The sequence below is a fragment of the Patiria miniata genome, unplaced genomic scaffold (assembly GCF_015706575.1).
Source record: "Patiria miniata isolate m_02_andy unplaced genomic scaffold, ASM1570657v1 HiC_scaffold_7, whole genome shotgun sequence".
Classification (NCBI taxonomy): Eukaryota; Metazoa; Echinodermata; class Asteroidea; order Valvatida; family Asterinidae; genus Patiria; species Patiria miniata.
This window is the reverse complement of record NW_024037074.1, coordinates 48032853-48051710: the sequence shown is the minus strand read 5'-3', so window position 1 is coordinate 48051710 and position 18858 is coordinate 48032853. Positions and strand designations below refer to the sequence as shown.

General features: G+C 38.8%; 1 long non-coding RNA gene across 1 annotated transcript; it reads right to left on the bottom strand.

The window, feature by feature from the left end:
- Window positions 1-11046: 11046 nt before the first annotated feature.
- LOC119744875 lies at window positions 11047-14731 on the bottom strand. Its single transcript, XR_005273597.1, has 4 exons — window positions 14641-14731; window positions 13319-13462; window positions 13026-13132; window positions 11047-12598 (listed from the first exon to the last, which is right to left on the bottom strand). It is a non-coding gene; the product is annotated as an uncharacterized LOC119744875 (long non-coding RNA).
- Between the last annotated feature and the right edge of the window lie 4127 nt (window positions 14732-18858).

The window sequence follows — 18858 nt, the reverse complement described above, 5'->3', positions numbered from 1 at the left end:
CTTTCGATATATAAAAAAAACGTAGGCCTATGCATGATTTGTTGGAGGTCTTGATTCAAAAGTCTCCTCAAACTGGACATGCATTGATAAAAGTAATGCATACCATCTATTTGCTGGTAACTAAACTATGTATTAGGCCCCCCCAAAAATGATTGTAAACTGTTCTGCTTCCGGTTTCCCTACCTACCCTATTCTGACAGCCCCTACCCTAATTTGTTTTATGGGAAAAATGAGAAAAAAACGAACCCAAAACAATCAATTTCTCCCTTTCACCCTAGACTACACGCAGACGCCTCCATATATGATTGTACACAAACAAAAAAATCCTTACCTACCAACCCTGTTTTCAAATGCCATGTAATGGGAAGCAGAACTATTTTTTGGGCCTTATCAAGGTAATACAGGAAATCTTAAGTCCCATTTTGGCCCATACCCTACAATGGTGATAACTTTCCTTACGGTAACTGCAGTTTTTCCACCTATCTAAAGAACAAGTGTAAGCATTTAAGTTACTAATAATCAATTACAAAAAATAATAATCAATTGCAAAAACTCTTTTGGCATAGAATTTGAACCTTTTTCTCTGACTTAAAAACAAAATCTCACAATAACACATACGGTTTGCATGTTAAACAAGGTGCCAAACAAAAATACATGATTTTAGCAAAAAATTCGTTTTTTTGACAAAAACAAAAATGATTTTTGGCCCCAAAAACCACCCTTTACTACATTCCACGCCCCTGATATACCACTCAAATGAAAGATCGTGTTGTTCCCTTTCATTTGATGCGACTTTTGTTGTTGAGATGTTTGTAGTTCAGAAGATATTATCAATTTATATATATTTCATGTAATAATTAGCTGATGACGTCATTATGACGTCATACTCGACATGCCCTTCCCATCATCCAATTTTTTGCGTCCGTCTTTTTTCGAAAAGGTATACCATGGAGATGCTTTGGTGAAAAAATGGTGCTTTTGTCCACCGTGTCACGATTTTTTCACTAAGGTACCTCACTATAAAGGCACATTGAACATGCTAATCTTGGTTTTGTAAAAAACAATTTATGATTGCAAAATTTCCGTAAGGGGGGGGGGGGTGTTGAATGGGGGAACAACAATTTGTTTATGGAGGGGGAGGGGGTGTGCATGTGCCCCCCCCCCCATGGCTACGCCACTGTGTAGCAAGCGAGGTCACTATCAACAAGATAAATCAAATCCAGTTGTGACAATATTGACAGCACTGAAGAAATTCATGTAAAAGATACTCCAAATTTCCCCGGTGGTGCTGCTAACATTGTCAACACTGGACTTGATTCATCTTGTTGCTGAGCGATCTCTACTGTGGCAAAATACTTCATATCGATTGTCACGGAATTTGATGCAAAAATAGAATTACACATGGGAGACTAACTAAACATGCATGTGGTTACATTTAAATGAAAGTACTTAAAATACACCACCAATTGAGAAACTGCATCTGTTTTGATAAGCAAATTCCTGGAAGAATGAAATGTTCTCTTCTTAATATTGCAACTGTATCCCAATTTAGGTAAACACGTAAAGGCATAGGCTTACCTCCAGTTCTTTCGGGAAAACTGACCTCCAAGATGCACATTTTAGAGCAGCATGTTGTGCCTTGCATGACCTGCTGGAAAGGAGGCCTTGGGAACAGGGGGCTGAATTCATCCATGCTCAATTCAATACCATTCGGAGAGATAACCAAGGCCTGCAAGGTGATTTTACTCATCTTTGAGGCCATCTTGAAGAGGCACTGGCTCAAATTTCAAAACAAGTCCTGCGATACGTAGTTCAGTCAATTTTCATTAGTAAATTTTATTCTACATGGAATAAAATGTTCAAACTAGAAAACACAGTTTGCCCAAAAACTTCTGCTCCCGGTTAAACCCTACCCATGCCCTACCTAGCATATTGGTGTTTTTTTTTGGGGGGGGGGAGGGGCATGAGGAAAAAACACAGTGAAAATCATCATAAAGTTTTACCCTGTAACAGTACACACCTCCATATGATTGTACACAAACAAATTGAGAAAAACGTTGCAACCTGACGCCACTTCCGTGATTGTGTACAAAGTCTAGTAGTAGTATGAAGAGCCAAGAATTCTTTTTAAGTATTTCCTAACAAAATTGGAAATATTTCTTGGTCCCAGATTCATGTCAAGATTATCAATCATCATTTTTACAATGAATGACCTTCATTGAGATGATATATGAAGAAAAAGTGGCGTCAGGTTGCAACATTGAAAATCAAATCTCTCCAAAAAGGGCCAAAAAAATCCCAAAATTCCTACCTACCTATCCTATTTTGTACAACAAACATGACAAAAATTATGTATACATCATGATAATGTATGTGTGTCATGTGTGCAAAGGCCCACATTATCAACCTGCCTGTTCATGGAGGCCCACATAAATAACATTGTTTTATACACAATTTGACAAGAACCGACCATGCAGGCCCACCAACTCACCGTGCAATGGTACACTCACTCACCATGCCGCACCCACAGTTAGTACCTTCACTGTACCGGTACGTGACTGAGTCAACCACCATTGATCGTGTACGGTCAGCATGTATCGTCAAACCCCCTAAAGCTACGCGGTCCTTTTTCTACGCACTCACCTTCAATTTGTGTGTAAAGTTAGCGTGCGTATGCAAGCGTTACCTGCGTAGATAATGGAGGGTCGAGGATACGTACATGCTTTGTTGTATTTTCCACTGAAAAAAATTTTGGCGTGAAAATTATTCCAATATTCAGACACTCCGTTTCCAAAATCTGCAAAAGGAGCCGAGTTCCCACAAATAGTGTAGCAAGATGGAGTCCAAGTCTATCAATTGTGACGTACCCAAAGTTCCGAATAATTTGTTTTCGTGAACTATGACCTATGAATAGTTGTGTTAAAGTATTTAAGGTGTTTACGTGATCTCGCTGTTGAGATTCAGTCATAAAAAGACTGATAAAAAAATAATTTTGCAGTTTTCGACCAAAAAAAACATGGTTGCAAGCATTTTTTTATACACACACCTTCCTTATACAAACAAAAGAAAAAATTGTTTCATGCTTTCTCTGGTTTTAGGATCTCGATGTAAACATGACCCTTGCTCTTGTATGAAACCGCGGGAAATTCCAATTGCTTAATGAGGTCGAAAATATTGGCGCATGCGCACAAACTAGGTGGGTCCCATGGACATACTTGTCAATAATCCGAAGGTTCGATAGTCCGAAGGGCCCATTAGTCCGAAAATAGAATACGGTTAATTAATCCGAAGATTCGATGGTCCGAATAGACGATAGGGTTAGATAGTCCGAATCGACAATAAGGTTTGATAGTCTGAATTGAGAATAAGGTTTGATAGTCCGAATGGGCAATACGGTTCGTCAGTATGACACTTCGGACTATCGGACCTCACTGTTGATTCGGACTATCGGACCTTATTGTCGATTTGGACTATCGGACATTATTGTCGATTCGGACTATTAGACCTTACTGTCGATTCGGACCATCGGACCATAGAGTCTTTTCTGACTATCGAACCTTATTGTCAATTCGGACTATCGAACCTTCGGACTATTGAACCTTATTTTCGTTTCGGACTATTGAACCTTTGGACTGATTAACCTTATTCTCAACCTCGTCCCCAGGGTGTCGAGCAGTACGCGCCCACCACTACCTGCTCTCTCACCCTGGTATTGGATCATTTGCATGTGCATGATTTTTGCACACGTATGCAAATGAGGAACAGTCTGGTGCCTGGATATGCGTTACACATTAGCGTTTGATTTTGTATGCGGTGTCTGGGGTAAAAACAGAGTCAATTCGTAGCAGCGCGAGGACGGCGTGAGTTACGAAAACACGATTTTTGAAATCAAACTGTTACGATCTTATCCAGACAACATGTAGTATCATATTAAGGGAATAAATGTGTGCTCCGGAGGTTTTTATCACTCTGTTTAATACCGCTTAGAGTCTGGGTGCTGATAATTACCCGAGCCGGAGGCGAGGGTAATTATCAGCACCCAGACTCTAAGCGGTATTAAACAGAGTGATAAATACCGACCGAGCACATATTTATTCCCATTCATAAATACCTTATTCGTAAAAAAATATCAAATAATTCGCGCAAAAAATCCTGATTTTGTTCAACATGTTCACTTCATGCTTTTTGAAACATCCCTCTAGCAAAATAATGGAGTGTTCAGCTGGCGAGTAAGATGTAAACAACCCTTTTATGGAGATTGACGCGCGCGTAACATGTTCTGCGCGATGTCACGCAGAATGCACCTGGGGCGTTGCGTTTTGAATTTAGAACTATAAAATTCTGACTCGCTTGTAGTGTTGCACATGCCTACGTGAGGATTGTGAACGTTCAACCAATGAAACGGTAAGAGGCACTGGATATTTAGGAGTCCATATTTTATTGTGACACTGGAAAAGTGTTTAAGACCAGCTAGCCATGTCTTTATCATCCGTTTAAGACCGGCCACGTGACGGGCTCTCGACGAATAGGAATAGCTAAACTGTCTGAGGTATTTATGAATTCATATTAATATGAGCAAATTGGAAAGGAAATTAGTATTTTCAAGAAGGCGTGGACGAATGATCGCGAAAACACGTACTGCACGTTTTGAATAATAGCACCAAGTACACGATAAAAATCCATTACTAGCCAATGGCGGTATCCAATCAGGATACAGGAAGAAAGTTTCCTATCCAGGGTTTACTATTGGAAACGCGGTTGGAAATAAAGTAAGCACTGGGGACGAGGTTGCCTTCTTCTAAATTCGGACTATCGAACCTTCGGATAAATGAACCTTTGGACTAATGAACCTTCAGATTAATGAACCTTCGGACTATTGCATCAAATGTTCGGATTAACAAACCTTATTTCATTTTCAGACTAACGAACCCCCTCTTATAGAAATTTTGTGCATTCGGACTATTGAACCTTTGGACTAAAGAACCTTCGGACTATTGGACCTTCGGACTATTGGGCGGCCCCCGTTTGTAATACATTGTTAAAGGACGTACCATCACCATTTCCAGCCACCTATTTCAGGTTACCACGTTCCTTTCTGTCTGGCTCCTAACCCATACCTCATTACCCGTAATAAACAACACATATAAGAATGTTATGTCTTCCAGCTAAAGTAAATGGTCAAAACAAATGGATGTGGTAAAGACCAAATTCAAGGAGCCACACAATTTCACACAATTTATTTTCTGCATGACAAATACCGTCATTGTAACACTTTTGTCAATCAAAAATGCTTAGATTTTTCAAGAAAATTTGAAAATAGTGACGTCACTGCAACAGCAAATCAGCTTATTGTTACTTAAATGTCACTGATTATATCACTCTTCAATTCCCTGACCCTCAAAATGTCAAATTAATGACATGGAATCTCATCACAACGCTTCACGACCTTATTTTCTACAATTAATTACTCTACGAGCTCGGTAGTATATTGTGACGTCATTATTTCATCATAAAGTACCCTTCCTGTCATCCGATTTTTTGCATCCTACCCTATTTTTGATCGTAACACATTGGCAAAGCTTTGGTGAAAAAAATGGTGCTTTTGTCCACCGTGTAACGATCCTTAGCATTTTTGTTACTAATGTACATGTAGCTCACTTTAAGGTGCCTCACTTTTCCGCCTATCTTTGGAACAAGTTTAAACATATTTATGATACTAATAATCAATTACAAAAACTCTTTTGGCATAGAATTTGAACCTTTCTCTCTAACTTAAAAACAACATCTCACAATACCACATACTGTTTGCATGTTAAAACAAGGTGTCAATGTGACTACCCAAAATCCATGATTTTAGCCTAAAAAACATGTCGTTTGACCAACAAAGTTTTTTTTGACCCACAAAATCACCCTCAACTATATTCCATCCCCATGACATACCACTCAAATGAAAGAACTTGTCCTCTTTAATTTGAATAAGAAAAGTGGGTACAAAGTACATAGGAAGAAGATTAAATTGATTTCCATGGAAGCTTATTGAAAAGTCTGGGCCCCCCCCCCATACATGTATTTCTGGTATTTCTGGAAGGTCAACAACAGCCCCCAGTTTAAGGAACTCCTCCAGTATCCAAAGTCTAATCTTTTGTTATTGTTTTTCTTTCAGAAAGGTCATTGGTCACATACAAACAAATATGTGTAGCATACATGTACAGTACAAAATAAAGTACATGTACATTTGTTTTTTGCTTGTTTCAGGGTGTGATGGTTGGCATGGGCCAGAAGGATAGCTATGTAGGTGATGAAGCCCAAAGCAAGAGAGGTATCCTGACCCTGAAGTATCCCATAGAGCATGGTATTGTCACTAATTGGGATGATATGGAGAAAATATGGCACCACACTTTCTACAATGAATTGAGAGTTGCTCCAGAAGAACATCCTGTGCTTCTGACTGAGGCACCTCTCAACCCAAAGGCTAACAGAGAGAAGATGACACAGGTAATACCAAAATAAGTCATTGTTCTGTATGTTGAAAACAAAGATCCCAGTCCTTGATAGATATCATGTTGAGATACATTTTGGTAGGGTCTGTCGATTTATCAATATACAGCTAAAGGTGAAAGAACCTACATTTGTGTAGACTCTTGCGTGGATCACGCAGAACTAAAAATTATTATTATTTTTTCATTACGCGCGTGTGTCGCGATATCACGTGTGCAACGCACGTATCCCACTGCATGAGAAAGCATACATTGTATGCACACGCTTGGTACTTGATACTTGATTCAAGATATGGATTTGTACATTACTAACACATTGTCGTAAAAGTTGGTATCTAAAAAGGTCTATGCAAAACCCCCTACATACCCCCTGTGTAGAAAATATCAGACGGTTATTTATTACTCCCCATCACGCTCAATAAACCGCTAAAACTGATAAATCGAGAATGTGTTGAGAAATACAGGCATTTTTTGGCAAAAAATATGTTTTGCCCCCCTCTAGAAAAAATCCTGGCGACGCCCATGCTACAAGCATGGTTTAACGATCACATGTACAATTTACCGTAATTTCCTGCGGATAAGGCGCGCGGCGGATAAGGCGCAGGTCCCTAAAATCACCCCCCAAAAAAATTCAAACGCCAACAGATAAGGCGCACCGCCGCATAAGACGCATGTTTAACCGCACACAGAAGAACACCAGGCGTCACCCGGTGTCGGTACATCGCCACAAAGGGGCCATTGTGTTGCCTTCGAACGATCACACTATTCGGAGGATGAATTAAACCGTAACCACATTGGCTGGTCACATGTAGAGCCATGAAGAAAAGACCAATGTACATGTAAATTGATACCGACCTTCATCCATTCAGCCAACGCGCGCTGTGCATGCTTGCTTGCGGTTTCCGATCCTGGCCTTCCTTGGCCTTTTGTTAATGCAGTGCGGCCCAATCAGCGGCCAGAAACGATGGTCCACGCGCTGTCTGAAGATATTGCAACACACACGCTGGATCAGATTCCTAGACTTGCCCAGTCCCTCCGAGCCAGATGTTGCGCCCTCTACCGGTGACTAATACAAAAACTAGCATCGCCTATGTATATACCATAGGAAAATAATCCCGTCACACCGGGGGAGACGTAACAAAAATGTTTTATTATATTTTTTAAAGATTGTTGTAATGTTTTTTTTGTATTTAAAGTTCTTTTCCTTTATTTCAAACCTATAATTTGTTAATCACGTTCATAAGATATTTGTTTAATACATCGCTTCTCTTAGTGTTAGTTTTGTTTTCAAGATCATTAAACTTATTTGATATCTTACTAATAAAATAAACGAAACAGACACATGAACCATCTCTTTTCTCGTTTGGTCGTCCTGATAAGGACGGTTTGTTTTGTTGGACTCTTCAAAGTTTATTTGAAGCTATATGTCAGCGGAGTATATGCTATAAGCTATATGTCAGCGATGTATACATCGCGGAGGAAGAGACAGCCGATCGTCGGGCAACAGACCTCGACGACGAGTTGCTGGCTATGTTTCATAGCGACAGCGAGGATGACGACTTTGACGGCTTTCCAGACGTCTAGACAAACAAGAAAAACCAACTGGCTCTTTTCAGAGCCACCACATCATCAAAAAAGAGATTGATATTGTGCTGTCTGAATAAAGTAACAAATAAAAAGTTCAAAGGGTCAAAAAAGGTTTCCCAAATCATAAGAAAAGTCCCAACAAATCCAGAAACATAAGTCTTATCATAATATTATCCTAAATATAAAAATTTCTTAAAACAAAACTCCTATTACCATATTTAAAATAAAAATCCTGACCTACTATTATAATAAGATAATACAAATTCCCATAATACTTTTTAAAACAAACGTCTAAAAAGAGGCAATTAATAAATGAACGATTTGAACGTTTAATGAAACAAACGAAAGTGCAACAAATAAACATTAGTACTTCATATTATCCTAAGTCTAAAGCAGACTTCGAAGATATCCTGTACAATAAACACCCTCAATGTTCACACAATAGAACTTGAGTGAATGCGATTTCCAAACGTTTAAGTAATTCTGATTGCAGCATTTTCGGAATGAAAAAACGGCCACAAAGAAAAACGTTTGTATGACGGCATTGTTGGAACGAAAGCACGATCACTAAGGGGGATCAACGCATTGCGGCATTGTTGGAATGAAAGCACGATCATGGGGGATCAACACATCGCGGCATTGTTGGAATGAAAATACGGTCACAATGTCTGGAGAGTTGAGCCTTGGTTGACCGCATTATTGATTGCGGCATTGAAAGAATTCTTCACACAAAGACCGTCACTTTGAACTCAAGCGACACCAGATAAGGCACCTGTAGATAAGGCGCAGCGATGTTTTTGTGGTCTAGAAAGTCAGATAAGACGCGTCTTATCCGCAGGAAATTACGGTACATGATATCAGTTATGATCATTACAAGGTCCAGGTAAGCATGGTTGAATAATCATATTACAACTTGCATACTATATGCAGTTGGGCAATTCCACACTAATGCGCCCAAAAGTGTGACATTTGAGAAGACCTTTAAGTTTTGATGATAAAACTGCAGTCTTGGTCTCTCAATTTTTGCTGTAAACATTGCAAGCTTTGAACAAATGTCCTTACCTGCAAATGATATAACTGGCTTTGTATTTTAGAAAATATAGTGGATGTTGTTTTAAAAAGTGTTACGATAAATGTACGTAACGAAGGACAGACATTTTAGATAAAGTCACAAAGTAAGCATGAAGCTTACTTTGTAAGATGTACCCTAGAGGAATGCTTATCAGTCAAAACCTAGAAAACTCAGAGTCAGTGCGAAGAATTATTTGATATTTTATAATCAGGATTTATACGTACCGGTACAAACAGACTGGACATTTGTCACAAAATGTCTGTCCCTGTTCGTACGTAACCCTACTCACATCATAAATTTGAAGCCAGTGTGAAAACTGTTATATTTTTGCTTGATAACAATGTAAAGTGGCTTATGTCACTGGAAGTGCCTATTAGAAACTTAATTTGTCCTAAGCACCCTTTTCCTAGCAGTGTGTCTGTCCACGTTACATACGTATCACACAGAAAAGATGCCTGTTATTTTCTTTAATATCGGGTAGATCCCATCCATACATAAGCGCAATCGCTTCTCACAGTTCCCAAGGGACTACGGATATCCATACAATTAGAAGTGCAATCGCTTCTCCCAACAATTTAGAAGTGTAGTCGCTTCTCCCAACAATTAGAAGCGCAATCGTTTCTCACAAGTCCCCATGGACTAATAGGATATCCCTAACATTAGAAGTGCAATCGCTTCTCACAAGTCCCAAGGGACTACAGATATCCCTACAATTGGAAGCGCAATTGCTTCTCACAACAATTAGAACACCCTCGCTTTTTACAAGCTGATAAACGCTGTGAATAATTTACTTATCTGCAGCACAAGAGCCCATGGAGGGAGAGTGGCTTAGATCAATCATTACAATGATAATGGACGTGGCCCAGCACCCCGGCGATAGTCGCTTGTCCGTTTGTGCTGACCCTACCACTCATAATTTGACAAATAGACAATGGGCTCTTGTGCTGCAGATAAGTAAATTATTCACAGCGCTTCCAAACCATCCAAACAACCTGACAACCACTAATTTTTTTAAATTTTTTTTTTTGTGGGCCTGCCCAGCTAACACATTCACGTTGTAACAACGTTGCAAAAAGGTCACGTTTTCGTGGCGGCAACGTTCAGAAAATTACGTTGCGGCAACGTAAAAATGTTGACTCGCGTGCACGTTGCCACAACGCTATTACACAACGTTTAAAAGACGTTATAAAAACGTCAATGAAACATTTATTACAACGTTTTCAGTACACGATCCTGCAACCCTCCAGCAACGTAATTGTCACCTTTATACAACGTCTTGGCACGTAAATGCAACATGATTACGACATGATTACCACCATGACGGAACGTTACTGCAACTTAATGGCCACTTAAAATGAACATTTATACAACCTTGTGGGGACATGATTACACCATGATTGGCACGTTACTGCAACTTTTATTGGGACGTTCCTGCAACCTTATAGGCACGTCACGACAACTCTTTTGCCACGTTAATGCAACTTGTTGGACATAACTACAACCTGATAGGCACGTTTCTGCAACCTTTATGGGGACGTTCCTACAACCTTATGGGCACGTCAGGGCAACTTTTTGGCCACGTTAATGCAGCTTGTAGGACACATTATTGCAACTTCATGGCCACGATGTGGGGACGTTTCTACAACCTTAATTGTTAGCACGTCAATGGCTCATTACAGACGTTACTGCAACTAAGTCAACACGTTCCGGTAACTTTGTGGGCACCTCACAACTTTTCAAAAACGTTCACGCAACTTATTAGATACATCACTGCAACTTTGTGGGGACCTTGTAGCAACATTGTTCCTGGCACGGTTTATTAACTAAACTAATCGTGCAACGACGATATACCTGTCTGCAAACAATAAACAAAACAAAAATTAACCATCAGACTTACTGTTTCTACATTTATTACAAAGAATGTATCCGGTGAATGCATGGAAGCAAACCTTCGTCAATCATTATTATTACAAAGCTAGTATAAATCTGATATAACAGTACAATGTCGCTTTCAGTTCGCCTATTTAAAAATAACACATTAAAGCCTCTTGATTCAGTTAGAAAACCAATGATCTAGTTTTGTGTGTGTTTTTGCTGGGAAGCAGGAACAGTAAAACAGATTGCCCGCCAACGGCATTATTTTGTCAGTTTCCCTTCAAAACGAAAGAGTGTCAGATTTTGTGCATATAATTATACATGTATTCATCTTCAGCAAGGATGGGCACAAGTCTATTTATTTATATGCATATATTAACCTTTAGCAAGGATTTAAATGTCCTGAAATTGCTAAGCTGGGCAGGCGTACATCTCCGGGTGACTACCAGTTATGCTATAAGTAACTTTAACGTAAAATATTATTCTTCAGGCAACGTGGGACTGAGTTTTCTGACAACATATTTTATGTTTTCTGTTATTTTTGAGTTTCATCCCGAAAACACAATTGGTTTTTAAACATTGCTATCTTAGTAATTCAAAAGTTACACAATTTGAACGAACTTTGTCAACAAAAATATCAGGACGTTTTTACTATTGGCAAGTAAGTTTATATAATTTAACTGTTTGCGTTCACATTCGAGTCAATCCCATATCCGTTTAGAATCGATTATACAATGAAAAGGGACATCATGAACCAGTCTACTTGCATAGTGGATCTGCGCGGCCTAAAATGATAAAACCTCCTATTTTTCCCCAATATACAATGCTCCCTCCAAAAAAAAAAGAGCTAACAATACTTTCTTCATTACCATTAATTAGTCATTGGGACTTCACCTTATATTTCTTTGGTTCTCATTTTTTAATCGACCCTATTTTGGGATATGTTTTTCCGCCGACAATTTCCAAAACCCCATTCACAGACAATTTTTTTCCAAATAAAAAAACAAAGAATATTGCATTCGAGCAACTAGCTCTGTGTTATTCTGAAATGTTATTTAAATTGAATATCATATTTTTTTCTCGACTTGAAAATTACGGCTTACGGAAATCAGAGGAAGAAAGACAGATGAGAGAATTTTGCCTCTCATTATAATATTGCTGCCACTACAACTAAATTGTTAATGAGATGCTTCGTCCAGACATTACTGTAAGTCGTCTATAATTGGCCAAAATGGGTTTTTTAAAAATTGTATTCAGTGATATCAAATCATGATAAACTTATTGCATCATTTAGTTTACCATCTTTACGAGTGCAACTTTAGTTCAGATTGTTATTGCTTTTTGACTGACCGACTAGGCTTCATATAAGGGCAAATAAAAATAATTATGAGAACCACGGAGATAAATAGGGAAGCCCTAATAGGCCTACAAGAAAACAAATTTTGAAGAGCACGAACGATGCACTTATTTTCACGCAAAAGATGCAGTGTCGTTATTCATCATCTACAGGGTTTGCAGGGTCGACAGGGTCGGCGGGCTGAACAGCGTTGGCAGGGTTGGCAGGATTCTGCACACACACACAAAATAGAAACAAATAAATGTAAAGATTTGTCCAGATGGTGGACAGCCGATGATGACCAACCGACTTATTTTTGGATTATCTGTCACTTCTTTTTGGATCATTATTGTGCATGAGAAGGTAAACAAAATGTACTGACATTTCATTTTTGTGTTCCGCAAGCGTACTGCGATTAATGCTTCAAAGGCAATTCTGGTAAAGAGTACACCATCCGCAAACAACTTCCAGTGTACAAGTTTGTATATCTTGGATAGATATTACACTGTTGTCTTCAGCCATTAGTGTGAAGTCGACATTAAGATAACTTTGCCTTATATAAAAGAGTTGTTTTCTTACTCTGTAGGCCCAGGCCTACTTGTTAATTTTACAGGCAACTTAAATACTGTTCACAGTAATTTGGTGTAATTAATATTACCCTGAATCTTGCCCTCCGGGCTTGTTTAGTGGGGCAAACTTCCAGAATGAAGCTATGTCCTCCCCTCGCCTTGGCCTCTGCTACTCGACGAGTTGTCATGCAGGCCCCTAATAAATGATAGAAAACATGAATTTAATGCTATATCAAAATGTACACGAGAAACTACCGACATTTTAAAAGGAAACAGCAATTCGTCTATTTCGACCAAGGTGTATTTTCAACACATTAAAAGTTAATTTCACCATCTTACAGAGATACATGTATAAAAAGGTCATGTATGTTGAATTACTTACAGCAACAACCTTGAAGAGATGTATGGGTTGGTCTTCAAAATAATTAGAAACTTCTTCCCTCGAAGACTGCTGAAGTTAAAAGTTAAAACATGCCACATCCAGCAGCCAGTGCACTCACGTATAGCAAACCTGTGTACTGCCTACCTGGAGAAAGGTTAAGGTTGAGTAATATGTAAAACTAATAAAGTTTGAACACAGTATCATGATGTCCCCGTGCTCTTCAACCCATATAATGTCTTATTTTTCACACACAAAAACTAGTCTACAAATGACCCTAGTTTTAGAAAAGGCTTTTATAGTTCGCGTATTTTTCATTGATCTTGTAACAGTGCTGACCTGGCCCTGAACCCTACTCCATACACTTTGGTCAAACTCCCATAAATCACGCCAAACCCTGGGAGCTATACAGCCCGAAAGCCCGGATTGAAACTGTATACACTTGTTATGTACGAGCCAACGAAAGCCAGATGACCGTTTATACGAGTACAGTCCTGGTACGTGAACTTTAGGCCTGACCCTTGGGACTGAAATGCTAATGCGCGTTGCTATTAGTATTACAACCGTACACTGTCTTTGAGCGGGAATTTTATAACGGACTGTTTATGCTTAAATTTGCGCAAGTTTTAGTTAAGAGAAAATCAAATCAGATCTATAAATTAAGAGATACCCCAGGTATACAATTTCACGGTTGTTGGCTCGGGTATCATGGGTATCTCAATACAATATTGTTACAGTTTGATTAATTCATCAATTTGAAAAAAAATAAAAACATAAGCCTATACTATAGTACACAAATCAAAAGTCTTCTCGATATAATGTATACACTTCCAACATTTTGCCATTTGCTAAAACAATATCTGTTTTATCTAAAATTATAACTATCGAACAAATAACTTTCCAACCTAAAGTGTTGTTAAAAAGGTCTAACATGTCTCACATGAATTCGAGTAAATCTGATCCACATGAATATTATTTCCTTGGAATATTACCAAGATTTTATTATTAAATTGAAAACCAGATGACTTGAACGTTTCTTTCAGTGTATGATCCTCCAAAACTGTTCGCATTGACGAGCCTCCAATCTCAATTGAGGCACATATTTTCACTCTTAATTAATCTACATTTATTCTGATCGAGTCTGAAGAACATTTTCAACATTTATAAAAAAAAACCAAGATGATAGGCATAGGAAAATCTTCATTTTTTTACAGCGACTTTGTTCGAAAAGTTGTTTTACTTTAATTTGATCCAATTTCTTCAGATTTTTAGACAATGTGTTCGACACAAGAATGAAGCCAAGATACAGAAAATGTCATTCCTACCTTCTAAGAAATGCTGTAGTGAAAATAACTTGCTTCAGTGGTGACCATGGCTAATTCACATCAACTGAACGGCGAGTCGGCGACCATTATACTAGTGAGCTGCTGCTGCTAGATCGCTGACTCGACTGAGCAGAGCGATTCAAATAAGCTATCACGCGGTCTGGACGTGGAATTTCTGCTGACGCGCATGCGCCATGGTAATATTTTCTTTGAGAACAGGAATCATATTTCAAGTTACGTTGGTGTGTGCAATAAATATATACATTGAGTATACAACAATGAATATGAGCGGGAAACAGTCGCGCTTTGACCACGATCTCATCCATCTTAGACCATTAGAAAAATATATGGAAACATTATATTCCTACTACGACAAAACACACATGATGATGCTCGAAATTTCATGAGTTACATTATTAATGCAAGGCGGCACCCAAATGTTAATTATTATCAAATAAAACATCATTAATTAAAACATTATGTTCACTTCACATTCAGTAAATCGTAATCACAATGTTTTTGTCAATACCACAACAGCATGGATCATAACCCACAGCATAATTACAACTTAAATTCAGTGTCAAAACACCTTTATAAAACGTTACAGCAACGTGAGGTTCACAACATAGCAGCAACGCTGTGAAAATACCAAACTGCAATGTCACGACAACATGATATTTACAACTTAACAACGACATTATGATGAGACTTTTATGCAACGTCATCATAACGTCATGAACACAGCAACGTGGTGTACATATTTATCTACAACGTCATGACAACGTGAGATTGACAACATACCAACAACGTTGTGAAAGTACCCACATACAATGTTACAACAACGTCATGATTATTACATCACAGCAACGTTTTGAAATACCAAACTACAACGTCGTGTCAATGTGATTTTCACAACTGAAAAAAAAAAACGTTATAAAATAACGTAGATGGAAGGTTAACTCAACGTCATGATTATAACCTCACAGCAACGTTGTAAACATTCTAAATTACAACGTTCTCACAACGTAACATTGACAACTTAAAAACAACGTCATGAAAACACCTACATTCAACGTAACCACAACGTCATATTTATTACTTTATTACAACGATTGTGAAACGACCACCATACAACGTCAATACAATGTCATATGATGACTTTCGTACAACGTTGTACAAATTACCGATATACAACATTTTTACAACCAACAATTATACAGTCAAACGTTGTGTCAACGTTGCTTGAATGTCATCGTGACACGTTACCAAATGACAACATTTTCACAACTTTGCACAACGTTGTGGCAACGTGATGTGTTAGCTGGGTGGTTACCCGTTTGTCTCTGACTTTACTGTAACTGGAGACAATACTAAACCAACAAGATGCATGATCAACTAACTACTGTTTATCCACTAAACCCTTGAATAAACTCAATATCTTAACATAATAAGAATACACATTCCACAATACTTTGGATTTCGCACCACGTCCCAGCTAATACAACTTGCCACAACGTTGTGCAAAGTTGTGAAAATGTTGTCATTTGGTAACGTGTAATGATGACATTCAAGCAACGTTGCCACAACGTTGACTGTATAATTGTTGGTTGTAAAAATGTTGTATATCGGTAATTTGTACAACGTTGTACGAAAGTCATCATATGACATTGCATTGACGTTGTATGGTGGTCGTTTCACAAACGTTGTAATAAAGTAATAAATATGACGTTGTGGCTACGTTGTATTAGGTGTTTTCATGACGTTGTTTTTAAGTTGTCAATGTTACGTTGTCAGGACGTTGTAATTTAGAACGTTCACAACGTTGGTGTGAGGTTATAATCAATAATTTTGTTGAAATACATGTGTATCATGTTGTCGTAACATTGCAGTTTGGTATTTTCACACCGTTGCTGTTACGTTGTGAACCTCAGATTGCTGTAACGTTTTGTAAAGGTGTTTTGACAATTTAAGTTGCAATTATGTTGTGTAAAATCACATTGTAGTTACGATCCATGCTGTTATGGTATTGACAAAAACATTGTGATTACGATGTACTGAATGTATAGTGAACATAATCTTTTAATTAATGATGTTTTAATTGATATTCATAAATACCTAAGACGGTGACTGCTCTTTGTTCCGACACCCCTATGTTCCGACAACCTAGATTGTGTTACTCCCTTTTAGGGTTAGGGTTAGGGTTAGGGTTAGGAATAGGAATATGTGCAGTCGGAACATAGGGGTGTCGGAACATAGAGGTGTAACCCCTAAGACGGTTTAGGCATTCCTATTGGTCGAGAGCCTGTCACGTGGCTGGTCTTAAACGGATGATAAAGGCATGGCTAGCTGGTTTTAAACACTTTTCCAGTGTCACATGAAATTTGGACTCCCATGAAATCCGGTGCCTTTTAACGTTTCATTGGTTGCACGTTCAAATTCCCCACGTATGCATGCCCAATACTACCAGTGAATCATTATTTCATAGTCCGATATTCACACTACACAAGCCCAGCTGCGTTTTGCGCGACATCGCGCAGTACGCGCGACCATGGAGGTGGAATGCGCGATGCGCACGCAATTGTGGAGGGGCATTCCATATTATAGTCAGAGGGGTGTTTCGTAAAACATGAAGTAAAATTGTTGAACAAAATGGTTAACAACGTCTAGTTTTTGACTTGTTTTGATTTTTGGACCGAAAAGATTTGTTTTTTTACCAAAACAGTATTTATGAATGGGAATAAATATGTGTTCCGTCGGTATTAAACACTCTGTTTAAAACCGGTGAGAGTCTGGATGGGTGCTAATTACCCATCCAGACTCACACTGGTTTTAAACAGAGTGTTATAATACCGGTACCTCCGAAACACACGTTTATTCCCTTAATAATTAACATTTGGGTGCCGCCTTGCATTATTAATGTAACTCATGAAATTTTGAACATCATCATGTTTTGTTTTGTCGTAGTAGGAATATAATGTTTCCAGACATTTTTCTAATGGTCTAAGACGGATGAGATCGTGGTCAAAGCGCGACTGTTTCCCGCCCATATTCATTGTTGTATATTCAATGCATACATGTACCTCATTGCCCACACCAACGTAACTAGAAATATGATTCTTATTCTCAAAGAAAAATATTACCATGGCGCATGCGCATCAGCAGAAATTCCATGTCCAGACCATGTGATAGCTCATTTGAATCGCTCTGCTCAGTCGAGTCAGCAATCTAGCAGCAGCAGCTCACTATAACGGTCGCTGACTCGCCATCCAGTTGATATGAATTAGCCATGGTCGCCAAGCAAGTTATTTTCACTGCAGCATTTCATAGAAGGTAGGAATGAAATTTTCTGTATCTTGTCCTCATTCTTATGTCAAACACATTTTCTAAAAATCTGATGAGAGGATCAAAGGAAAACAACTTTTCGAACAAAGTCGCTGCACAAAATAAAGATTTTCCTAAGGCGAGCCATCAGATAACAGACCGTTCGGGTACCGGGTCCGGTATGCTAATTTCTTTCACCCCAATCGGTACGAAGCCAGAAGCCACCCGGTCACTGAAGCGTGACGCCCCAATCGGTCCAAACTGGTGACTCAGGGTTTGACAATAGGCAACATAAATTGAAGTCTGGCCATTGTTGGAGGATTATTCGGCCCGCTGGGATTACCAGCGGCAACTTCTATGAAGCTCATCACAGTCATTATTGCCTACTGGAGGATTAGCGCGTCGCAAATTGGTTCCTTTGTGATGAGCCAGAGCCATGGTGCAGAAGCCTGGTGGAGTTAATCCAGGCCGATCGGTTCCATGCAAGGTCCCAATCCCTTCAACATACTGGGCGACATTTTTCTAATGGTCTAAGACGGATGAGATCGTGGTCAAAGCGCGACTGTTTCCCGCCCATATTCATTGTTGTATATTCAATGCATACATGTACCTCATTGCCCACACCAACGTAACTAGAAATATGATTCTTATTCTCAAAGAAAAATATTACCATGGCGCATGCGCATCAGCAGAAATTCCATGTCCAGACCATGTGATAGCTCATTTGAATCGCTCTGCTCAGTCGAGTCAGCAATCTAGCAGCAGCAGCTCACTATAACGGTCGCTGACTCGCCATCCAGTTGATATGAATTAGCCATGGTCGCCAAGCAAGTTATTTTCACTGCAGCATTTCATAGAAGGTAGGAATGAAATTTTCTGTATCTTGTCCTCATTCTT